Source organism: Argiope bruennichi, chromosome 7 (assembly GCF_947563725.1).
Source record: "Argiope bruennichi chromosome 7, qqArgBrue1.1, whole genome shotgun sequence".
NCBI lineage: Eukaryota > Metazoa > Arthropoda > Arachnida > Araneae > Araneidae > Argiope > Argiope bruennichi.
In genome coordinates, this window is record NC_079157.1 from 106523371 (window position 1) to 106551334 (window position 27964).

Here is a 27964-nt window from a genome sequence, read left to right on the forward strand (position 1 = left end):
CTTAAATTCAGGCTAAATTGAGAAGAAAAAAGTTAGAGGCAGAACGCGTATAAATAATAGGTTATTAGATGTGGAAATGTTAGATGTTAGATGTTAGATGTGGAGATGTTAGATGCGAAATAGAATCGTAATACGATTCTATTTCGCTCTCAACTCATTTTCTTTACTGCTTTTAATGATTCATTTATCTTCAATCGTATGTTAAGGAGAAAGGAAATGTAGCCAAATCCAACAAATCTTGATCCATGTTGTTCTCTTCACTTTTCAAAATAGATTTTCGTTTTGTCACGTAATTTTTTCCATACCAAGGAAAAATCTATACTTTCTAAGATACGATTTATTTCCATTTCCTCCATCAATAGGTTTTTAACTTGCCCATCTTTGTCTAAAATTATTTTAAATTATTTTAACATTCTTTTGATTTCCATATACTGATTAGATACTTATAATATTTTTGTGGTAGCAATTTCGGGTTATCCTTATTGGAGACAAACAATCAATTGATTTGGAATTAAAATTAGTAATATCCGTAAAGATCTGTCTATATTGTTTCAATAAAAAGTTGCACTGTATGTGTTTTAAGCCTAAAGTATACATATAATTAAATATCTCGGTAGCAGCTTCCGTGAAATGTTAAAGGCTGGACTAGATTAAACCCGCAAGAAGCCCTTAGGTATTATGAATTTTTTTCCCTTTATCCTCTTCAAACTTTAAAAACCAAATTTTTTATCGATTTTAATTGAATATTTATAGGAAAAGTTTTAAATAGTAAATTTTAGCTAACTGTAATAGCAAAACCTTTAGTTTCAGATCACTTTCTAGAAAGTTTGTTTCAGCATATCGAAAAAGCACTACAGAATTTTAAAAGAAACTTTAAACAAATGTATAAAAAAAAGGCAAAACTTTTTTTATGATAATCTAATATTTAATAATATGATAAGATATTTTTTTAAAGATAATAAAACAATACACTTTTAGATCTATAAAATAACATAACATAAAATTTCAAAGACTATTTAATTAGGAAAAATTACTTGAATAATGTTTTAAAATTAATTAAAATAATATTTGATTTTAATTTAAATACGTTCGATTGCAGGATCCTTATAAATTAAATAACTTTCAGCAAAAGAGATTCGAATGTTCCAGCTAAAGACGTAGGCAATTACCTACTTTGACTATTAAATAACTCGGCCCTGGTTAAAGATGAATAGACTTGAGAATGAAGTCTCAGGCAAAACGCCATATTAAAGAGGAGGATGAACTAAACAAGATTAACAAGAATCGAATATCTTTTTTTTCCAGGTACGGTGGTGCAGTAAGAGAGCATCTTCAAGAACACTTGATTGCTTGTGTGTATTCTCAAGTGATCAACATATCGAAATGAGATGTTATTGCTTAAGAATACACGTAGTCAACAAGTTCAATTCGTCCACCAAAGATGAAGAAACAACTTCTCGCCAAGAAGAGCCAAAATACAGCAAAAGTTCTAAAATGGAAGGATACCCTAGATTTGTGAGTAAAAAAATCATATTTTTTACCAATTAAATTATTTTATTTCTTAAGTACTATAAATTATTCTATAAATACAGTAACGGTGACCGCATGTTCGTCGCCATTTTAAAAATATTTATTTAATAATTTCAGCCAACTTTAAAGAGCTCCATCTTAATCACTACAAAAATGTTGAAAGTGTTCTTTTAAATTATAAAGTGATATCTTTCTTTTGTCCCAATGTCAATTTGAATACAAGTTATAGCAAACTATTGACATATAAATGATGCTCATTTAAAAACTTTAGATGCCTTTTCTAAAGAATTAGGTTTTTTTTAAAAATTATTCTACTGTACATCGTTATTTCTCAAAAAAAAACACCAATCAAGATATATTAATGCAATTCATAATTAGTACTCGTTATGTTATATAGAATGCAATGAACTATGGATTTGGAGTTGAATGCTCCGGAAGTTTATTTATGATTTTTTAATGTAAATATTTTCGAAAAAAATTCCACAATGACATAGATAATTTTCTATATTTCACAAAATTTTATTTTTGAATATAATATTTAGATAATATTTACCCTCTAAAATATGTTATACATGTTATATATTACCAAGAAAAAAAAATGCTACAATTATTTTCTCTAGAACAATCCTAGTTTTCCTGCTAAAATTTTCATCAAATTTCTTCTAAAACTACATATATATTTAAGTAATTTCACATTTATTTATCATTTTATTTTTATATTAATAGAAAAACATCATATAAACATTGAAATATGTTGTTGTTTTTTTTAAATTCCCCCTCCCCCTCCGAACCTAGTCGGATACCTTAAAAGTAAATTATTGCAGACGCATAATAAAAGGGTTTATTCTTCGTAATAAAAGAAAATTGAAATTATCCAAAGTCAGCGCAATTGTAAAATACAATTACACAGAGAAAGAAATTTTAATATTTGATGCAAAAAAATGTCATTTTTACAAAGCACGTTTTAAAGCAACTTTAAAAGAATTGATTAAAAATCAAAGATTGATTGTGCGAAAATAAAATCTGCTATTTTTTCTGTAAGCTGATGTAAAATTTAATTTGAATGCAATCATATGTTCCGAAGTTTAAGAAGAAAAAAATTAAAATATTTTACTCTCATTTTATCTTTTTGAGGGGAACTTTGGAAACTTTTTACTAGCGAAGTTAATTTTCCTACGTTCTCAAGAAAATGTAAATTAAATTACATTTGAAACTGTCAAGGGGAATGGAATAGTAAACAATTCAAAGAAATAAACAAGATTTTTGTTTTTTACATGATATATGATCATAATAAGATATCTAGGAAATTGTAGCATCCATAAGAATTAAAATATCTTAAAAAACAAAATTTTTGAAGTAAATTTTATTTGTTATTTCAATAATTGCATTTATCAGATCATTAGAAAAAATTAAAAATTCAATCTAGTACTATTATCATAAATGAATATCATAAATTAATGGGCCGCGGTGGCCTGATGGCAAGGTCTCGGCTTCGGAATCGGAGGGTTTCAGGTTCGTGACCCGATTCCACAGAAGAACCGTCGTGTAAGGGCGTTTGTTGCACGTTAAATCCGTCATGACCAAACGTCCTCGTGCTGGTGTGGTGTGGAGTGGAGAGGGGGGTGCCAGCTCAGGTGTCGTCCTTGTCATCTGACCGCGGTTCAAAATGATGAGGTCCGTCCCAAAATAGTCCTAGTGTTGCTTTAAACGGGACATTAATATAACGAAACCAAAACAAACCATAAATTAATAGCTATAGATACTTTAATTCTTTAAATAAGGAGAACTGTCATTTGCTTATGAAATACACTATTATAAATATTTATAATTTTAGATGTTATGAAAATTTTCTTAATAATCCATGCACAATATTATCCAGAAAAAAATTACCTTACTTTTAAAATTATACACATAGAGACAATGATAACATTCTAAGCTATAAAATCATTACATTTTCACGGCTTATGAGTGAAGTAAAATTCTTAGTCATAAAAGTTATCTGTGTTATAATAACATTTCTCAACAGACGAAAAATAAACCATTCAAAGGCTTAAAAACACAATGAAATAAATCTAATTTAAATTTCAGCTATGAAAACTAAAGGTAGTACCGGTGCGAGTTCCATCGAAGCGTTAAAAAAAAAACAATTTGTTGAGAAATTTTATGATTTTCTTCTTATTTGCAAAACTATTCTTTTATTTCATCTGACCTACTGGTGTGGGGTGGATATTTGGAGGGGGGGGGATATCAGCTTAAGAGTCGTCCTCGACATTTGACAGCGGTTCATAAACACGAGGTTTGTCCCATTCGAAAAATGGGATGTTTTATATAACTAAACTAAACTAACTCAACTTATTTCTCCAGAATCATTACCTGATTAACATTGTTCACATGCATAGCTGAAAAAAAATTGCAAAAATTTTTACAAATACAAATTATCATAAAATTTAGTTGTTTTTGCTACTTGGATAGATGATATTTATTGTATACAGCATTTTAACTCAAATTTTATTGAAGTTGAAAGATTCTGTGTGGAGTGTCCAGCGGACAGGTCTTTCCAGGGGGATTTGTTGCTGGGCTGGACCGTGGTGGCCTAGTGGTAAGGTCTCGACTTGTGAGCCGTAGGGTTTCAGGTTCGAGACCCCATTCCACCGAAGAATTGCCGTGTAAGGGGGTCTGTTGCACGATAAATCCGTTAGGGCCAAACTTCCTCCCGTTGGTGTGGAGAGGGGGGTCAGATGACGAGGACGACCCCTGAGCTGAATTCTAATAATCTTTATTTTATATGAAAGTGGCTTAAAGTGTTTTAACTAATTATAAGCTTTGAATTCAAACTAAAACAAGAGTTCTCCCCTCGTCTTTTTTATAAACTTACACAATATGATCAGGATCAGATCAATTTTTTTTTTAGTCAATGACAGATGCTCCACTCCATAAATTTGATATTTTATATTGTTTTCGAAAAACTGAAATGAAATCGCATTTAATTTCGGGTCACATTAAAGAGAACTGATTTTGGTATTTTAAGAAAAAAAATAAATGCAAAAATTACAATTTTAATGATTTTAAGCAAAAAAAGAAAAAAAATTTAAAAAAAAAACTAACTGAATCTAAATTATCTTTAATTATATCTAAATCATCAGATAATTTTTTATTGAAAAAACAATATAATTTTTATAAAGTATAAAACAACTTAGCATTAAATAAACAAAAGGCAATTAACTAGAAAAAATATTTCGAAATTTCAGCGATATGTATTTTTATTTTGAAGAAATTCATGTGTATGGCACTTCTAAGTTAAAGAAAAATCATATTTAAATTACACTGAAGCCCTAAGCAGCTGCCTATTTTGTTTATTTAACAATCTAGCCATGAGTTTGGAGTTTACATCATTGTATAGTGAAGAGAATACAGTAAAAATGTTAAATATGCTTCCGTTAATCTATTGGATTCAAATTTTGAAATAGATCTTCAATATTGTCTATTTTTTCAAGATTCTATACCACAATTCACCAGCTTAACCTTCTTGAATTTTTGAATTAACGTATTCACCTACACATGAATTATCGAATCGATAAACAGTCAATTTATGACATACCCAAACAACAATGTTTATTTTAGTTATATTAACGTCCCATTTAAATCAACACTAGGACTATTTTGGGGTCGTCCTCGTCATCTGACCGCGGTTCAAAAATACGAGGTCCGTCCCAAAATAGTCCTAGTGTTGATTTAAATGGGACGTTAATATAACTAAACTAAACATTGTTGTTTGGCTATATCATATTTTCCTTAATATTGGAAAGGACGGTATAAATAGACTTTTATTGATGCTGGATTATATGATTATGTTTTGTTCTCTATCTAATGTAAATACAGCTATAGAAATTATAAGCTCAGCTCAGCTATAGAATCTACTGACTAATTATCGAAGAAATATCCATGTAACATCAAATAACTGATATCTGATTTCAGCACATTTCATTTAAATGGTTAGAATCAATGACACAATCACTCAATTAAAAAATGCAATAACTAATATAATTGGCATGTTGACGATACAAATTATGTTTATTTAAGGAGATATTCCCTTCTCTTCATTAAATCGCTTTTTATAGGAATTCCTAATAACTGCTGCTGAAAAGAAAAAGTGTTTTCAATGCAGTATGCACCAAAATGTCCACTTACGATCTTCCTGGACCTTCTAAACTGCTACGCTACACAGTAAGCTATATGTAGTGAAAGCTTATAAGCCAGTTAACAGCTACGCTACCCGTCCAATTGCTTTTGTATTGTGGTCATGTTACTGGGCTGCGAACCACAGTATGCACCAAAATATCCGCTTACAATCTTTCTGGCCCTTCTAAACTGCTACGCTACACAGTAAACTATATGTGGTGAAAGCTTATAAGCCAGTTAACAGCTTTTGTATTGTGGTCATGTTACTGGGCTGCGAACCACAGTATGCACCAAAATATCCGCTTACAATCTTCCTGGCTCTTCTAAACTGCTACACTACACAGTAAACTATATGTGGTGAAAGCTTATAAGCCAGTTAACAGCTGCGCTACCCGTCCAATTGCTTTTGTATTGTGGTCATGTTACTGGGCTGCGAACCACAGTATGCACCAAAATATCCGCTTACAATCTTTCTGGCCCTTCTAAACTGCTACGCTACACAGTAAACTATATGTGGTGAAAGCTTATAAGCCAGTTAACAGCTACGCTACCCGTCCAATTGCTTTTGTATTGTGGTCATGTTACTGGGCTGCGAACCACAGTATGCACCAAAATATCCGCTTACAATCTTTCTGGCCCTTCTAAACTGCTACGCTACACAGTAAGCTATATGTAGTGAAAGCTTATAAGCCAGTTAACAGCTACGCTACCCGTCCAATTGCTTTTGTATTGTGGTCATGTTACTGGGCTGCGAACCACAGTATGCACCAAAATATCCGCTTACAATCTTTCTGGCCCTTCTAAACTGCTACGCTACACAGTAAACTATATGTGGTGAAAGCTTATAAGCCAGTTAACAGCTACGCTACCCGTCCAATTGCTTTTGTATTGTGGTCATGTTACTGGGCTGCGAACCACAGTATGCACCAAAATATCCGCTTACAATCTTTCTGGCCCTTCTAAACTGCTACGCTACACAGTAAGCTATATGTAGTGAAAGCTTATAAGCCAGTTAACAGCTACGCTACCCGTCCAATTGCTTTTGTATTGTGGTCATGTTACTGGGCTGCGAACCACAGTATGCACCAAAATATCCGCTTACAATCTTTCTGGCCCTTCTAAACTGCTACGCTACACAGTAAACTATATGTGGTGAAAGCTTATAAGCCAGTTAACAGCTGCGCTATCCGTCCAATTGCTTTTGTATTGTGGTCATGTTACTGGGCTGCGAACCACAGTATGCACCAAAATATCCGCTTACAATCTTTCTGGCCCTTCTAAACTGCTACGCTACACAGTAAGCTATATGTAGTGAAAGCTTATAAGCCAGTTAACAGCTACGCTACCCGTCCAATTGCTTTTGTATTGTGGTCATGTTACTGGGCTGCGAACCACAGTATGCACCAAAATATCCGCTTACAATCTTTCTGGCCCTTCTAAACTGCTACGCTACACAGTAAACTATATGTGGTGAAAGCTTATAAGCCAGTTAACAGCTTTTGTATTGTGGTCATGTTACTGGGCTGCGAACCACAGTATGCACCAAAATATCCGCTTACAATCTTCCTGGCTCTTCTAAACTGCTACACTACACAGTAAACTATATGTGGTGAAAGCTTATAAGCCAGTTAACAGCTACGCTACCCGTCCAATTGCTTTTGTATCGTGGTCATGTTACTGGGCAGTGAACCACATGGTCCCAGGTTCTATCCTTGCTCAATTCAATCCGCCACATATATATAAAAAAACATCCTTATAAATAGTTTTATCAAGAACCGGACTTCGACTTCTAATGTTCTTCATATGCGATGACAACTTATAGATGGACGTTACTGATTAAGAATAAAATTCAGGCGATTTACGGTTTAGATTAATCTAAAATTTTCTCAACTGAAAGTCTGTCTGTCTCTCCATCCTTGTGTATAAGGATCCGAAATATTCAAAAACGCAAACAGCTAATCAGATGAAATTTGTATCATGTTTCTATAGTTAAAAATGCTGATCTGTACTTAATTTTTTATAACATTCATAGCTAAGTTGACTGTTTATCGATTCGTTAATTCATGTGTAGGTGAATACGTTCATTCAAAGATGCAAGGTAAGTTGGCGAATTTTGATATATAGTCTTGAAAAAAATCGACAATATTGAAGATCTATTTAAAATTTAAATCCAATAGATTAGCGGAAGCATATTTAACATTTTTACTCTATTCTCTTCACTATACAATGATAGTAAACTCCAAACTCATGGCTAGATTGTTAAATAAACAAAATAGGCAGCTGCTTAGGGCTTCAGTGTAGTTTAAATATGATCTTTCTTTGACTTAGAAGTGCCATACACAGGAATTTCTTCAAACTAAAAATACATATCGCTTAAGTTTCGAAATATTTTTTTCTAGTTAATTGCCTTTTGCTTATTTAATGGTAAGTTGTTTTATACTTCATAAAATTATCTTGTTTTTTTTAATTAAAAATTGTCTGATCCTATGATTGAAGATGATTTAAATTCAGTTATTTTTTTTTCTTTTCTTTTGCTTAAAATCATTAAAATTTTAATTTTTGCATTTATTTTATTCTCAAAATACCAAAATCAGTTCTCTTTAGGGTGAACCGAAATTAAATGAGATTTCATTTCAGTTTTTCGAAAACAATATAAAGTATCAAATTTATGGAGTGGAGGATCTGTCATTTACTAAAAAAAAATTAATCCGATCATGGTCATATTGTACAAGTTTATAAAAAAAAAAGACGAGTGGAGAATTCTTAATTTAGTTTGAATTCAAAGCTTATAATTAGTTAAAACACTTTAAGCAACTTTCATACAATATAAAGATTATTAGAGTTTTTAATTTATTATTAAGAATGGCATCAAGATAAATATTGAAAGAAACAACTGAAAATTCAGATATTTGTCTTACAGAATTTCCATCAGAATTAAATTATTTTAAATTAAATTGATATAAATTTTTCTTTGTGCTTCTTTAATTTCAGCTTTTGCGCCATAAAACACCACAAAACCAAACCAAAAACCATCTTTAATTTCAGAATTGTTCTTCTTTAATTAGTATTGAAATGAGATTTGCATATAATTTTTTGTTAAGATTAAGATGGATTTTTTTTTAAGTTTAAAAACCAATTATATACAGCAGTTTTAAATTAAAAATATCTTAGGATAATATAACTCTGCTCAAGTTTTTCTTAATGAAATCGAAGATTCAATGGTTTTTGTATTTTATTAAGTTAAACGTTTGTAATTTAAATTTCCACTAATACGGAAATATGAATATAATATTTGACAGGCGGCAATTTGGCGAATATTAACATATCAAAGATATGAAGCTATTTTTGTTATCTTTAAAGGGTTTTTATTTGACAATAATATTAATAAGATTTAAAGAGCGATAAAAACAATTGAATATAACATGACGTATTCCACTTAATAATTGGACAAAATTAAACCTTAAAAAATAGCTCAAAAATTAACGGGGAAGATGATCTATGAAGATTTAGAAAGACTGAATGACCTCTGTTTAATAATTGCCCTTTTCCTGAAACAACGATGACACTTAATTTTTTTAAGATGCCTTAAGTTTAGCAAAAATTCGCCAAATATAATTTTTACTGTGTGCTCCATAAAATTTTGATTGCTGTGTAATATTGGAATTTTTTTTTTTTTTTTCATATATTAATTGTTTATTCTCGGATTTTAAAAGAAGAGTGTGACATCTAGTTTATAAAAGACTAAAATGCTCTTCTTTATTCTGAAGGTTAATTAAATGAAAATTAGATTTTTATGGTGATTTAGTATTTAATATATTTCAAATTTTTAATTCGTTTGATTTGAATAAGCTAATCCAACTTTAGTGCTTCTACTAATATTGGTATACAGAAACTAATAAAATAAATGCTAGTTTAGAAACCATAAAACCTGAGGCTGAAAATGAATCGAAATTCTAAAATGGAAATCGTCTGAGTTTACTTTCTTCAGTTTTGATCATCTCTTGCATTATCTGTTCTTCATCTCGATAATCTTTCTGGACAAAATTTAACCCTTTCTAGGGCCGTGGGATGTATGTTTTCCACCAAATTTATCAATCTTTGTATGAAATGATGTAGGTTGGCATAAGTTCTGACATATTTTTTTAGTAAGTCAGAAACTTAGATGCTCCAGTTCTTTATCTCAGACAAAATGATGTGTCTTGATTTGTTACTTAATTATTAATGAACCAAATTAATTAATTAATCAAATTAAATTTATCTAATAAGCTAAATGAATCCCTTTTCTTATTCTAATTTCAAGCCTAAAAATATTTTAACATAATATGACTAGAAAAAAAATGGCCCTTTAAAGGGTTAAACTTCCGACTTTCTAAAAATAAATGTTTCTATCGACATTTTCTATTTTTAAATTGTTCACGCATAGTATAAACTATGGTTATGTATTTAAAATTAAAAGATTCTATCAATTCATGCTTTTTATTTTCCCGTATACGCAGTATGCATTAAGTAGGATAATCGTCAAATAATTCAAACTCGAAATTTTGACGAATCTCCACATTCTAGATGTTCTGTTTTTCGGAACTTCCTGAGCTTCCGAAAAACGCATTTCAGGAAGATGCCTATCTGCCTATCTTTGACAAAGATAACTCAAAAACGCTTTGGTCTAGCAGAATGAAATTTGGTTTATGGTCTTTTCTATGAAATTTTTAAATTTCTGTCAAATGTTGAATAATTGATTTGATTTGATTTGGTTAACTTAACGCCCCGTTTGTAGCAACACTAGGGCTATTTTGGGACGGACCTTGTCATTTTGAACCACGGTCGGATGACGAGGACGACACCTGAGCTGGCACCCCCCTCTCCACACCACACCACACCACACCAGCGGGAGGACGTTTGGTCATGACGGATTTAACGTGCAACAGATCCCCTTACACGACGTCAAATGTTGAATAAAATCTATTCTGAGGAAGTATGTCTGTCCGTCTGTTTAAATATACATAACACCATAATACAAAACGAAGAGATCTAGATAGATAAAATTCGGTATACAGCTTTAACATCTATAGTGTAGACACTAATGAAACTTTGGACCAAATGAAACTACGGGTTGACTGTCTGTCGGTCTGTACTTTCAGAAACGTGTAAATTCAATAATTCAAAAACACAATTACTTAAATATATCAAATCTAGTATGGAATTTTGTAACTACAAATACAGTTTTTTTGTCAAACTTTTGTTTCGTTCGGTTGAGAAAAACGAGGACTAAAACACAAATTGGATTTTTGGATACGATTATCACATGCCACCGATTAATCGTCATATAACTCGCCAATAAGGACACAATACATTTAAAAAAATGCAAAAAAATTCATATTTCGTAACTATTGTAAGCCAATGACATTTAAGGCGTTCTCTGACATGATACATTTATTAGAAAGTATGCGAGAAAGTGGGAGACCTCCCCCGCTGGTTTTATTTTTCTATCAAATTAGGTTACAGCTGTTTCGGGAAGAATGACATGACAACAATTCCACAATCAATTCTAGTTGAAACTTTGAAGTAATAAATTAAAGATTTGTGACTCAATTTTTGTATTTATTTTAATTCAGTTTTAAAATTTTAATTTTATTAAATTTCAGTTTATGTATTGCAGTAAATTTTAATACATTAATTCAAACTTGAGTGCCATTTTTTATCCATTTTAGTTTAATTTATAATTCTGTTTTACTATATTTCAACTGCCTTGAAGAGTAAAAATAAAAATTGCAAGAACTTATTATGGAAAATATCTTTCTTAAATTATATTAAAAGATTAATTGGCCCATCTGTGTAGGAAATTATTAAATTCTATAATTTGTTTCGCTCTATATTATCACCAATTTTTTATTAATGGAGGAAGTAATTTTAAGAAGATGGTAATATGAGATATGGAGGATAAAAGTTGCTATTTTAAGAGAAATGGCAAACTTTGATAAGTTCATATGTAATTAATTTGTTGATTTATGTTGAAACTATAAACGACATTGTTAACGAATTAAATGCGAATTTGAATCAAAAGTATTGAGTTATGAGTATTATACAACTTCTAAGCATTCATTACTAATCATTTTAACAAATTATGTTCCAAAAGATGTTCAAGTCATTAAAGTGAAATTCTAGAAATTTTAGCTCTGTAATTAGTTTAACTTTCTGAATTTATTGGGATTTTCAAGATATTATTTTCAATTGTTAAGTCGTTGCAACAGTTCACTTTGGCGCAACTGTTATGCTTAGAAATTATTAATTACTATTTTACTAAATATCATGAAATTCAATCAGTTAAAATTATTCATCATCTTCTATTAAATAATGATAATTGTAAGAACTTTCCAGCTTTGAAAATAATTAAAATTTCTAATGAATTTCTGCACTGAGCATAATCTGAAATTTATAAATTAATGCAAATTTTTAAACTATTCCAGTAACTAAAGAGAGATTTTAAAAGCTATATCCAATTACCATTTTGTTAACCCTTTCTAGGGCCGTGGGAAATATGCTTCCCACCAAATTTATCAATCTTTGTATGAAATTATGTAGGTTGGCATAAGTTCTAACAAATTTTTTTTAGTAAGTCAAAATTTTAGATGCTTCAGTTCCTTATCTCAGACAAAATGATGCGTCTTGATTTGTTACTTAATGATTAATTAACCAAATTAAGTAATTAATCAAATTAAATTTATCTAATAAGCTAAATGAATCCCTTTTCTTATTCTAATTTCAAGCTTAAAAATATTTTAACATAATATGACTAGAAAAAAAAATGGCCCTTTAAAGGGTTAAATCATACGATTTTCCCCAAGATTATTTTAGTTTTTCGTTCTTAAGTTTTCACATTTTATTTAAATTATAGGTTAAACTTATAAATGTAAAAAATACATTTTTCTTAGAGTCTTTAAGCGTAGATTTTTTCAGTTTCAATTATTATCTGCTTTTTAGTCTTTTATTTCATTTTGTATTCAATTTTTCGTGAATTCACTTCCAGGTACCATCATTTGTATGGAAAATATTTAATTAGATTTTTCGATTAATTAATTAAGAAACTTAAAATATTACATTATTATCATTGCGAGAACACAAGTGTACAGATTTTCAGAACTAATATAATATATACTTTCAGAACTAATATATTAGAACTAATATATCAGGAAGTGAACGAAAGACATCGATTGCATCATCTTTATAAAATCAAATTGAATAAAAATGCGTGACAATATGCGTAACAAATGTAATTAAATAAATTTAAGGAAAAAAAATTATAAGCACTTTTACGCATAAATATATAAGAAAATATAGTTTTTTTTTATTTCAGTTATTTTTTGTTGGTTTTTAGTCTTCTGTTTATAATTCATGATTATATATATATATATATATATATATATATATATATATATATATATATATATATATATATATATATATATATATATATATATATATATATATATATATATATATATATATATATATATAAAAAGAAATACTGAAATATTTTTTTTTCTTAAATTCACCAATCTGTATTGCCATTGTCATGAAATCGAAACTGAATCAACTTAATCGATTAACTGATAGTTAAATTCTGAAAATACAGTTTTCAATAATATATAAATGTAAAATATTTTAAAATTTTGACACTTAAGGAAATGGAGGAAAAACCTAGTATAAAATTCAGTCTTTACAAACATAAATCAAGTATGAAAAACAAATAAAATCGATTCTCTCAACAAAGGTTGCAGTTGGAACGTTATGAAGGATTTATTGGAATCAGACAGCTATCCTTCAAGTGTGATTTTGTATTTAAATAAATAGCTTCAAGCTGTGAAGGGATGAAAATTCTACTTTCTGGAAAGCAGTATATCTCATTAATTTAAATTGAAGGATCGTGTTTTATTTTTCCAGCTTAGAAATATTTCTCCATGATTTCATTTTCTTTTGAAATCATTCCTGTCATTTACTTTATCAAAAAAAAAATGAATTTATTCTTGAAAGAAATTTATTCTGAGACCTGTTCACCTCTTCAGGCACTTTTGCAAAAGAAATGTGATTTTTTTAAGAAAAGAAATATTGGATTAACACCTTAAATGTCAAGTCTGTTTTGGCGCCCTTTCCGCCCTCTTTAATATCCGATTGTATGTATTTGTTGGAGACCAGATATCTGCATAAAACTTCATATTCTTCAGATTATTTAAAATATATTATTAGGAAGAATTTAAATTTTAAATTGTATCTTTTTAATAAGTAGTGATTGATACGGTCTGAAAGAAAGAATAGCATATATCTTCGGTCACTGATAATGTCTGAAAGAACTGCCAATGACTAGTGACTAACGCGATTTGATCGAAAAGTATACTGTTAGTGACTGATGTGGTTTGTCTAAATGCATGATGATTGACACAGTCCATTAAAAGATATATTGTAAATGACTGGCAATTGATATGATCCATGTCCATCGAAATGTATACTGTAAATGACCGATGATTGATAGGCTACAACTGTCTGTGACAGATGAATTTTCCATGTCCATCCAACTGTTAGAATAATCGTAAAGATTATAGTCGCAGGGGCATGGAGAGGTGTTAAGTGACAGATGAATGAAAAATAGAGATTTAAAAATATGTTAGTAATAGCCAGTTTATATTGGCCATTGCTATACGATGCGGTCCTATCGAAAAGTATACTGTCAAAGACCAGTAGCAGACGCGGTTTTGTCTAAAAGTATGTTATCAATAATCGGTGATGACGCTAATCGGCGATAATAAATATACTAGCTATGACCAGTGATTGACACAATCTGAACGAAAAAAATGTACGGTCAGTGACTGGCTTGGTGCACGATGTCAGTGACATGGTGATTGATATAGTCTATCCAAAGGTACACTATAAGTGACCAATGACTGACCGATTCTATCTAAAATTATACTGTAAATGACCGGTGACTGACCCATTCTATCCAAAGGTATACTGTAAGTGACCAATGGCTGACCAATTCTATCCAAAGATAAACTGTAAATGACCGATGACTGACACGATCCATTGAAATGTATATTGTAAGTGACCGATGACAGGCAGGATCCATCGGAAGCAATACTGTAAGTGACTGAAAAGTATACTATCAGTGACAGACGCTGTTCTGTCTAAAATTATACTGTAAATGACCGGTGACTGACCCATTCTATCCAAAGGTATACTGTAAGTGACCAATGGCTGACCAATTCTATCCAAAGATAAACTGTAAATGACCGATGACTGACACGATCCATTGAAAGGTATATTGTAAGTGACCGATGACGGACAGGATCGATCGGAAGCAATACTGTAAGTGACTGAAAAGTATACTATCAGTGACAGACGCTGTTCTGTCTAAAATTATACTGTAAATGACCGGTGACTGACCTATTCTATCCAAAGGTATACTGTAAATGACCAATGGCTGACCAATTCTATCCAAAGATAAACTGTAAATGACCGATGACAGACACGATCCATTGAAAGGTATATTGTAAGTGACCGATGACGGGCAGGATCCATCGGAAGCAATACTGTAAGTGACTGAAAAGTATACTATCAGTGACAGACGCTGTTCTGTCTAAAATTATACTGTAAATGACCGGTGACTGACCTATTCTATCCAAAGGTATACTGTAAATGACCAATGGCTGACCAATTCTATCCAAAGATAAACTGTAAATGACCGATGACAGACACGATCCATTGAAAGGTATATTGTAAGTGACCGATGACAGGCAGGATCCATCGGAAGCAATACTGTAAGTGACTGAAAAGTATACAATCAGTGACAGACGCTGTTCTGTCTAAAATTATACTGTAAATGACCGGTGACTGACCTATTCAATCCAAAGGTATACTGTAAATGACCAATGGCTGACCAATTCTATCCAAAGATAAACTGTAAATGACCGATGACAGACATGATCCATTGAAAGGTATATTGTAAGTGACCGATGACAGGCAGGATCCATCGGAAGCAATACTGTAAGTGACTGAAAAGTATACTATCAGTGACAGAGGCTGTTCTGTCTAAAATTATACTGTAAATGACCGGTGACTGACCCATTCTATCCAAAGGTATACTGTAAGTGACCAATGGCTGACCAATTCTATCCAAAGATAAACTGTAAATGACCGATGACTGACACGATCCATTGAAAGGTATATTGTAAGTGACCGATGACAGACAGGATCGATCGGAAGCAATACTGTAAGTGACTGAAAAGTATACTATCAGTGACAGAGGCTGTTCTGTCTAAAATTATACTGTAAATGACCGGTGACTGACCTATTCTATCCAAAGGTATACTGTAAATGAGCAATGGCTGACCAATTCTATCCAAAGATAAACTGTAAATGACCGATGACAGACATGATCCATTGAAAGGTATATTGTAAGTGACCGATGACAGGCAGGATCCATCGGAAGCAATACTGTAAGTGACTGAAAAGTATACTATCAGTGACAGAGGCTGTTCTGTCTAAAATTATACTGTAAATGACCGGTGACTGACCCATTCTATCCAAAGGTATACTGTAAGTGACCAATGGCTGACCAATTCTATCCAAAGATAAACTGTAAATGACCGATGACTGACACGATCCATTGAAAGGTATATTGTAAGTGACCGATGACAGGCAGGATCCATCGGAAGCAATACTGTAAGTGACTGAAAAGTATACTATCAGTGACAGACGCTGTTCTGTCTAAAATTATACTGTAAATGACCGGTGACTGACCTATTCTATCCAAAGGTATACTGTAAATGACCAATGGCTGACCACTTCTATCCAAAGATAAACTGTAAATGACCGATGACAGACACGATCCATTGAAAGGTATATTGTAAGTGACCGATGACAGGCAGGATCCATCGGAAGCAATACTGTAAGTGACTGAAAAGTATACTATCAGTGACAGACGCTGTTCTGTCTAAAATTATACTGTAAATGACCGGTGACTGACCTATTCTATCCAAAGGTATACTGTAAATGACCAATGGCTGACCAATTCTATCCAAAGATAAACCGTAAATGACCGATGACAGACATGATCCATTGAAAGGTATATTGTAAGTGACCGATGACAGGCAGGATCCATCGGAAGCAATACTGTAAGTGACTGAAAAGTATACTATCAGTGACAGACGCTGTTCTGTTTAAAATTATACTGTAAATGACCGGTGACTGACCTATTCTATCCAAAGGTATACTGTAAATGACCAATGGCTGACCAATTCTATCCAAAGATAAACTGTAAATGACCGATGACAGACACGATCCATTGAAAGGTATATTGTAAGTGACCGATGACAGGCAGGATCCATCGGAAGCAATACTGTAAGTGACTGAAAAGTATACTATCAGTGACAGACGCTGTTCTGTCTAAAATTATACTGTAAATGACCGGTGACTGACCTATTCTATCCAAAGGTATACTGTAAATGACCAATGGCTGACCAATTCTATCCAAAGATAAACTGTAAATGACCGATGACAGACACGATCCATTGAAAGGTATATTGTAAGTGACCGATGACGGGCAGGATCCATCGGAAGCAATACTGTAAGTGACTGAAAAGTATACTATCAGTGACAGACGCTGTTCTGTCTAAAATTATACTGTAAATGACCGGTGACTGACCCATTCTATCCAAAGGTATACTGTAAGTGACCAATGGCTGACCAATTCTATCCAAAGATAAACTGTAAATGACCGATGACTGACACGATCCATTGAAAGGTATATTGTAAGTGACCGATGACAGACAGGATCGATCGGAAGCAATACTGTAAGTGACTGAAAAGTATACAATCAGTGACAGACGCTGTTCTGTCTAAAATTATACTGTAAATGACCGGTGACTGACCTATTCTATCCAAAGGTATACTGTAAATGACCAATGGCTGACCAATTCTATCCAAAGATAAACTGTAAATGACCGATGACAGACACGATCCATTGGAAGGTATATTGTAAGTGACCGATGACAGGCAGGATCCATCGGAAGCAATACTGTAAGTGACTGAAAAGTATACTATCAGTGACAGACGCTGTTCTGTCTAAAAGTATGTTGTCAGTAATCGGTAGCCGCCATATATACTAGCAATGAAATATAAACAGCATTAAAGTACAGGGTGTTTATTTAGTCCCGGACCCATTTTGATGCTTAATAACTCATAAAATAATAAAGATAGATTAAAATTAATAACATAAATGGTTAAATAGACTCAAAAAGAACAGCGTCTGTCAATGAACTTTCACGTGTGCCCCCTTCGTCGCACGGAGAATATCAATTCGATAGTCAATTTCACGCCAGGTAGCGGCAAGCATGTCGGCATCCACAGAGCCTATTGCGGTTGTAATTCTGGCTTTTAGGTCATCAATGTTCGACACTCTCCTCCTGAAAACGTTGGAGGAATTTTTTTGGTAAATTCTGAAATTTCTCTGTGCTTGCACTATCGATTTCGTTTCTATGAACCACCATAAAATCTGTGCTTTCTCTTGTGGTGTATGCATTCTCATTAATATCCGCTCGAATAAAACATCACATACAAAAGTACTACATAGAACAAACACATCAAAAGTAAACATAACATAGCAATAGTTGCCAAAAACAAAAGAGAGAAAAATGCAATTAATAAGCAGACGATATTTAGAAAAGTACAGATATTTAGACTGGAAAATGAAATTATCTGAAATTAACCACACGCGCAGACGATATTTACAAAAGTAAAAATATTCAAACCTGAAAAGGAAAATATATGAGTTATTCCATCAATAAATGCCATAAGTTTGTTTATATCTTCATTATTTTATGAGTTATTAAACATCAAAATGGGTCCGAGACTTTATAAACACCCTGTATATTAGCTATGATCAGTTTATGAAGGGTTCGAACGAAAAATTTATTCTAGGTCACAAGCGATTGCGAAGGGAATGAGAAATGCCGCTTCTCAACAATGGTTGATGTTTATTATGTAAAATAAATTGTATATGTAAAACTGAGTGAATTGAAAAACACATTTTTGTATCGTGATGCGTTTCAGTGCCACAGCCACGACGGGCTGTTGGTTTTCCATAAAATTAATTTATATTCTTAAATTTAAACAATATTTTTCCAATCTTACTTAAGGTTTTCTTTCTGCTCCCCCAACCTTCTATTAAGTTAGGATGGGTTAAAGCACATGTAGGCCACAACGGAAACGAGGTTGCAGATTCCCTAGCCAAACAGGCCATTTCTGCAGGTACGCCCGTTCAATACCCAGCTCCTAGAAGCCATCTGAGAAGTATTGTAAATGAATTGAGCCTACAGCGATGGCAAGAAGAATGGGATAATGGCTCAACTGGCAGAAACATCCATCAAATCATCTCGATAGTGCCCTTTAACCCATCATCTTGGAATAGGCTTGACATTATCTTTGCAACTGGCCATGGCCCTTTCCCTTCATATTTCAAGAGATTCCATATTAAAGGATCTGATCAATGTGGCTGCGGCGAAGTAGGCGATCCCCTTCATTATGCCACTAGTTGCCCTCTCACCACGTCTTTTCATCTCAAAAAACCCATCCACGACCTAGAAAATATCTGGTGGACCAACGTTATGAGAAACAAGATGTCCAAGGTTAAAATTAGACATCTTGTGCGGTTCCTACAAGAGAACGAGGAATTGATTTCTCCAGACCCAAGCCCAGTATAAATTTTCGTTTCATTTCTCAACCAAGCTCTTCTCCAGAATATATTACATTCAATAGATTTCATCTACTCATACTCCCCAGCGAACTCCTCCCTCATCATTATAATATTGTATATAGTTTCTTCTTATGTGTATTGATGATATTTTATGTCTTTTTTTGTGTATATTGATTTTTTTGTCTTTTTATGTGTATTTCTTTTATCTTAATAAATACTCCCATGTATATCCTTTCAACCGACAGGGAATCCTAGAGATTCCAAGTTCGGGGATATTCTGTGGCGAAAGAAAGAAAGGTTCAAAAGCCACCAAGAAGAACTTCATGAACATATTTTATTGAATAATGAAATGAAAATTAATTAATTTCACAGATCTTCGAACCTCAATAAAACAAAATACCATATTTCGGATTTCTTTCACAACTGTGAATGACAATTTCCTGCTACGATAAGGAACAGTTAAGTTGTTAGGTGAGTTAGTGAGGTGGCGGCCATGACACCAGATCTCTTCTAATCCGTTTCCAGCCAAGGTCTTGCTGATATTCCAGATGAAAAAAGCTTTGTTGTTTTTAGAAAATTTTATGCTGGGATTTTTTAATAAATGGATTTTAAAGATTTGATTGATTATATAAGTAGATTGTCATATTTTTTCACAGAAAGTTACACACGGAAAGAGAAAAAAATCCAATTTAGTGACTGAATAGAAGAAACGTTTTTCATGTTTCGAGGATTTTTGATTGACTTTGTAGAGGATCTACAATGAAATATATTTTTGAGATTTCTTTTGAAAACGGACTGTTATGAAGCTCAGCTGACCGTTAATGACGTATCTGATCATTATTAACTCTCATGTGAATTCAAAATTATGAAAACTATGCTGTGGCTGTGATATGAGTTTGGTTCTTTGGTTTAGCCAATTATTTCGAATATATCGATCATGGTCGAACAGAGTATCGTCGAAGGTGGTTAGCTTTTTATTATAATAATATATATTCAAAGCAGACAGATAATGAATGAATTTTGCATAGAAATTATCTATCTATACTATATCCATATATCAGTAATTTATGGAATTAAAGCATTTGAAGAACTATAAAAATGATCAATAATATTCAATTATTCTATTAAACCTCTTTGATGAAAAACATCCTAAATTCTTTCATTTTTTCCCTTCTTCCTCCGTCTTCTATGTTGAAATAAGATAACGATGACTTTTAGGGAATAATCCGATTTCTTTGTTAGGAGATTTCCAGATTCTAAGCCGAGTTCCATGAAAGATAACATTGTGTGAACAGGCTTATTAAAAGGTTAATACTTTAAAATTAAACGTCCCTTTTCATTTTCGTTACCGAAGTTTTAATAGAGGGAAGACTGCCTCAATTGTCGTTCTCGTCCTCTGCCATAACTCGAAATTTAGAGATCCATCCCAAAATAGCTATTGCATAACTCTAAAATGGAATATTATTTATTAAATAAAATTCAAATATGTTTGTCAATTTGTTTTAATTTAATATTTGTTTCTTTTCTCTTTTTAATAACTTGATGCCATCTCTTAATTGATATTTATATATTCTAAATTGAAAATTTTAAGTCCATTTTTTTGTTACAGTATATTTTAGCTATCAAGATCTATTTCTAGTTAGAGCGAATCTGTAGTAGTATTATTTAAAAATTCTACATAATTAAAACATTTATTTAAATATAGTGAAGGAAATGCATTCCATCTACATAAAATAGTTTTTTTTTAGCTTCAACAATATTCAACTACAATATTTTGTCATTTGTTTCTGAGATTTTTAGAAGATCATTGAGGAAAAGGTCTCGGTATTTTTGTTACTCTAGTTTTCAAATCAATAACATTAAGTTTATTTGATTTTTATTTAAAATTTTGCTTAGTTTTTATTTCCTATAAACACTGTTGGCATTGAATTGTAAGACATTCGCAATAGCAGGATTCTTATTATAAACCGTATTCATCATATCGGACATTCATTGTCTACAAAATGTACCAGGAATTTAATCAATTTGAATATTATTTCCTCTGAAAAATCTAAGTTACCGATCTTGAAAACGCACTTGAATAATACTTGGATCGCACAATATGTATTGGAATATTCCTACCAATATTCAAATTTTAAAATATTGATAAATAAGATAAGGATAATCAAGCTAAATAAGAATAAACAAAATAAGAGGAATGCACATAAAATGTAAAATTTCTAAGCAACTTTAAGATTATGTAAGCCTTTTGCATCATTTCATTTCCAGAAACTAAAACTTTCTGACACAATAAAGGATTTTTCTTCTTTTATATAATGGATTACACTTCATTTCCGCTTTCTGATTTTCCCTCATTAAACATACTAAGAAATAGATTTAAGCAAACACCGAAGAAAAAAAAAGATGTTTCAATTAAATGAATCAAAATCGTTTCTGTTGACGTATTGAGTTTTGATTGAATTGCAAATGAACCTAAGTTAAATTTTGTGAAAGCGACCCCCTTCATAATTTATGCATTTTCAATCGAAAACAATTAATGACTAACTGGATGAATCCGCAATCATCAATAATTCACTTTCTCATTTTCTTAAAATACGCCGCGCTCCGTTCGCATTCCTTGAAATTCCTGAAGCCACAGCGAAAACGAAATATTTAATTATTCATTTAAACAAATCTTCTAGATTCTCCATCCGCTTAAAAAAATAAATAGGAGAAGTCAAATGCCGTTGAATTTAAAGGAACGACGGAAATTACAAGAAGAAAAAAAATGGCGCACAAATTGAAAAGTAGTATTCTCTTCCACAAAGATTGTTCGTCGTAGAATTTTTGATTTTAATTATTGTTGTCTTGTTATTGTCGTGTTTAGTCAGCGGCGGTTACCGTTAAGATTGCGGTTTTATTAATTCAAGCGGTTTTGCCTTTAGAAGATAATCAAACCTACACAAAGGCGAAAATCGTTCGATTCTTCTATTTTTTTTTCCCGCTCTTTTCAGTCGGAGGGAATATGAATAATGAAGTAGTCTGACATCGAGAGTATGACTTTCACCTGGTGAGCGTTTTAATTAGATGAATAAAAAAAAAATGTCGCCAATGCGTCATTTGGCGGGGGAATCTTGCAATCTGAGAAGGTCAGGAGATTAGTCGAGTATTTCCCTTTTCGTTTAATAAGCTACTCATCTGTTTATTAGGAAGAAAGTTTAAATAATTCTGTGGAAAATGGACTTTCATTTGTAAGTTTTAAATACATGAATGAAACGAATAATGATTTAATTAATATTTTATTACGCTTTGTATTAATTATTCGTTATAGTACAAAAAGGCAGCAATTTATTATGAATACAAATTCAATCATTTCTAGTTTTAAGTAATGTAAACCTCATTTCACTATTGCAATTTATTTCTTATTAAAGTTAATAAATGAAAGATTTTTCCCAAAGAATATGGAAATATATAATATCTCCAACAACAACTAAATTTAAATTGTTTCACATATTATGGTTGAATTCTGTTTCAGGAAATCTTTGCTATATTATTGAATTTAAATTAAAAATTCCAGAAGAACATTTATTCAACGAACTCACTTTTATTAGAATGTCAAAGAATAAGAGTAGATATTTCACATCTTGTAGTTTCAAATTGGACTTACGAATAAATGCTATTCAAGAACTGAATTTTGAATACAATTAAATTCTGATTATAATTAAAACCAGGTTTAGAAATTGTTGGTTAAACTAGTTGTCTTTTAGGGCCAGCTGGTTCATGGAGTTAGTTATATTAAACTTTTCTTAAACGTAAACCATTTGGATGTAATTTCATGTCCTTGATTTCATCAAATTGTCAGCAATTATCTTAATTTTCTTGCATATGTTCTCTTCATTGGCTTATTAATTTTTCTGATAGAAATTAGTTCCATGACATTATATCACTATTAAAAACATAAGAATACGATGACTTTATCTTCTAAATTTCGTGGTATTGTAACTTCAGTTTTTGATTCGTCTTGTAAACTACACAGACTTTATAATAGAACATTTTTTAGCTTTCATAATCAGCAATTATCTTAATTTTCATACATACGTTTTCTTCATTGGCCTATTAAACTTTCTGATAGAAATTAGTTCCATGACATTATATCACTATTAAAAACATAAGAATACTATGACTTTATCTTCTAAATTTCGCGGAATTGTAACTTCAGTTTTTGATTCGTCTTGTAAACTACACAGACATTATAATAAAGCATTTTTTAGCTTCCATAATCAGCAATTATCTTAATTTTCATACATATGTTTTCTTCATTGGCCTATTAAACTTTCTGATAGAAATTAGTTCCATGACATTATATCACTTATTAAAAACATAAGAATACGATGACTTTATCTTCTAAATTTCGCGGAATTGTAACTTCAGTTTTCGATTCTTCTTGTAAACTACACAGACATTATAATAGAACATTTTTTAGCTTCCATAATCACGAGATTAAATACTTGATGACACAATGAAAGTCGTGTGAATTTCAGGACAACAGTGTAAACTATTGCTGGAAATTAGGCAAAAAATGTTTTTAAAAAAATTTCAAAGTTCAGGAACTGTCTGCACGAGTATTAAACAGGTATCATTAAAAAGAAAATTTTAAAAATGTTTCGGAAGTTATTATGGGAAAATACCGAAATTCGTCTGCAGTTCATCTATCTGGCTTCTAAATTTCGCGGTATTGATAATTCATTTTTTTTAAATTCATTTTATAAACTAAAAAAAAAATTAAACAGAATCTTTTTTATTGTTTAGCTTTCAACAATGGAAGAAAATCATGCGATCAAATAGTTTATAAAACAGTGAAAAAGGTTTAATTTTTTAATGAAAAATGAATTATTAAATTATTATTTAATGAATTATTAAAGTGGTATATTAGAAAGACTATTTTTGAAATTTTCGAATGATGTGAATTTCATTTTTGTGCAGTAATATTTTTGGAAGTTATCGCGGAAAAATGTTAGAATTCAGCTTCATTTTTAACTAACTAAAATTCTAATCGCAATTTTAAAAAATACTCCAAGTTAGTACTTCTACTCGTCAATATATATATATATATATATATATATATATATATATATATATATATATATATATATATATATATATATATATATATATATATATATATATATATATACGGAATTTGGTAGCTTTAAGTCAAACACTAACCTATAGAACGCCAATACACACACATACATACAGACAGATAGACATATTCATTAAGTTTTATTATTAGTTTATTATTTTCAATACTTATAACCAATTCAGAATAAAAACAAGCAGAGTTGTTCATGATGTCTTTCGAAAAATTCTGACAGTTCACATGGAATAAAGATAAATTGCAATTTCAGATCAATCAATACATTGATTTAATACCAATACAGCGGCTCAAACAATTAACAATACATTTCGTTTACTGCGCAAATAAACATTCTGTATGGTGAATAATGCTCAAAAAATATAACAAAATTCTTTGCAGTGTCATTAAATTATGGACATTTTACTTTGTATATGCACACAAAAAATAATTCATTAAAAATAATATTTATAGAACTTTTAAACTATATTAGGCAAATTTTGCTGTCAAAAAATTGAGGTCACACTTATGAAAAATATGTTCGATTATAACAAAATATTTTCTGCTTGGCTACTGTTTTCATCTAATTTCTCATAATCTTATCTTAAACATTCTGAATCATCATTTTTGTGTGATGAAATTTGTTAAATGAACTGAAAGTCAAACTTTTAAATGGAAAATGGCTCCTTCGAAGAGAAATCAGTATTGATGCAAGGTAATTAGTATTAAGATTATGTTTTTAAAAAAGATATTTTTATGATGAAATAGGTAAAACTATTAATAAAAGCAGTAGGCGTGTCCAATAAATCATTGGAAAAATTTAAAAGAGATAGATTGATTGAAAATAAAAATGGGAAAGGAAGGAAAGACATTCCGAGTAGGGATTGCAATACCGGTATACCGGGATACCGAATACCGGTATTTTGAGCCATTTGTACAATTTTGTAATACCGGAATTCACAAGTTTAAATACCAGTTTTTCGGTATTTAATAGAAATTTTTAAAATGGTCTCCACTATATGTTCAGGGATCGCGAACATAGCAAAATAGTATACATTTTTGTTTTTATGTCTCCCTAACGGGCGAAATTAATTAGCTAATTAATGGCTTAATTAATTGCTTAAATCTAAATTAGCGAAACAGGGATTATTCCTGAAAGAAAATATTATATCCATAACGACTGATGGAGCAACAATTATGAAAAAAGTTTTAAAGTTGATTGGTGCAAATCAGCAGTTTGCTATGCACATGGAATTCAATTAGGAGTAATAGATGCATTATACCAAAAAATAAAGAACAGAAGAATCCAAATACTGTGGATATAGAAACTTCGGATTCCAACTTTGAAGAGAGTAAGAGTGAGAGTGATATTGACAATGAAGATAATGACAATGTAATTGTTGAAGAAGATAATACTAATGACGATGAAATATTAATCTATCAAGAATTGCTTCCTATAATTTATAAAGTTCGAAAAATTGTTAAGATATTTAAACGTTCCCCTATGAAAAAGGATATATTACTAAAATATATACTAACTGAAAATAAAACAGAATATATGTTAATATTAGATTCTAAAACATGTTGGAACAGTTTATACCTAATGATGGAACGATTTTTGAAACTGAGAAATCCAATCCTAAAAGCAATAATCGACTTAAACCTGTAAATTATTTTTTCAGATAGTGAATTCGACTTAATATTCCACAAACTGTTTGAGTTGCAAGATTGTAAATGTTTTCCAACAGAAAACACCAACTGTTATCTTCATTATTTCTTTTGTAGTTATATTTTTGATATTGTTTCATATTGTTGATTGTTTCAAATATATGTATGATTTCAAACAGAAAACCTTAACTGCTATCTTCATTGTTTCTTTTATTGTTATAATTTTGACATTGTTTGATATTATTGATTACTATTAGTGATACAAAATTATATATGATTTCCAACAGAAAACAATTGTTATCTTCATTGTTTCTTTTGTTATTATATTTTTGACAATGTTTCATATTATTGACTGCTTAGACATTATATTGTTACAAAATTTTTCTTCTACAAATACCGCCACTCAATTGTAATAACTCAGCGCATTTAATCGCTACTTCAGCAGCTTGCTTGCTATCTTTACTTGTTAATTTTTTACTTGTCGGCGACTCCGACTCCTCTCACACACAACTTCTGGAGCTGTTTGATGGTTGGGTTGACGGGGCGCCTAGCCCCGGCAGGAGCTTATCGCCGGTAAGGAGAGACTTCACAGTGCTTTGCTGTCTATACTTTGCCGTGGCCGTCTTCGACGAAATTTGGAGATGGCAAACTTCCTCCCATCTTCAGAGTGCTCGTCTTTTATAGTTCCGGGAGGCAGGGCTAGAATCTTCAGACCAATCAGGGCGTAGTTCGGTGTATCTCGGTTATTACTGGATGGATCGTGAAACTAATCGAACTTTCCGGTATTATCCATTTAGACTCAAAACTCATCGCCAAGTCGCCAAATGGTCGCCAAGCTCAGCATGCACAGAACAGATTTTACAAAGGTTTTAACGGTTTTTCCAGGATGACACTATTCGTGCCGGATAGCAAAATTGCAGATTTGTAACAATATACATTGTTTAGTCAATAATAGCTATTACAATTAATTTTCTATGATTATTTCAAAACTTCTATTCTGATTTTGCAAAGATGACTGTGTTGAGAAAGGAATGTAGTGTCTGAAATGTGAATGAAATTAATATTATGCTTTTTGAGTTGCTGCAGCTGAATACATTGGTTATATTTGATTTCATATAAATCGTTATACGCTGTTTTGTGTGTGTTTTCTCTGTGTTTTGTTACCTGCGTTTCTTGATTTTATGCAGAATAAAGCATCGTTATTCCTATTGAACTGTTGAACCTTTCATTACATTCACTAAATGGTTTCTTTCATAAAAAAGCCAGGATTCCGTATTGAATAAATTTGATATTTATTCAGTTTTGAAAGATCGGAAAAATAGTAGCGTAGTAAAAAATTGCGTTATTTATGAGTTAAGGAGTTTTATGTAACCTCAATTAGCAGATCCGCCCAGAGGTTTTTTTTTTTTTTTTTTTTTTTTTTTTTTTTATGCGAACTCTTCAGTTCAAGATTATTAAGCAAAATATATAAATCATTGAAATATTTTATTACATAAATACTTTTAATTAGAATGTATGTTTAACGACACGCTCTTAAGAAGAATGAAACGCCAAGCTGACATAGACTTCGAGGCCATCACGGTCAATTGAAAATGTACGGTATGCCAAATGAATGCTGCACTCTAATTGACAGTTAAGACAAAAGTTTTGAGAAGTCTTTCAACTTCTTTAATGAGGACTGACGGCTAAGTCAAACATGTCATGAAAATTATAGAAGTTAAGGCAATTTCTGT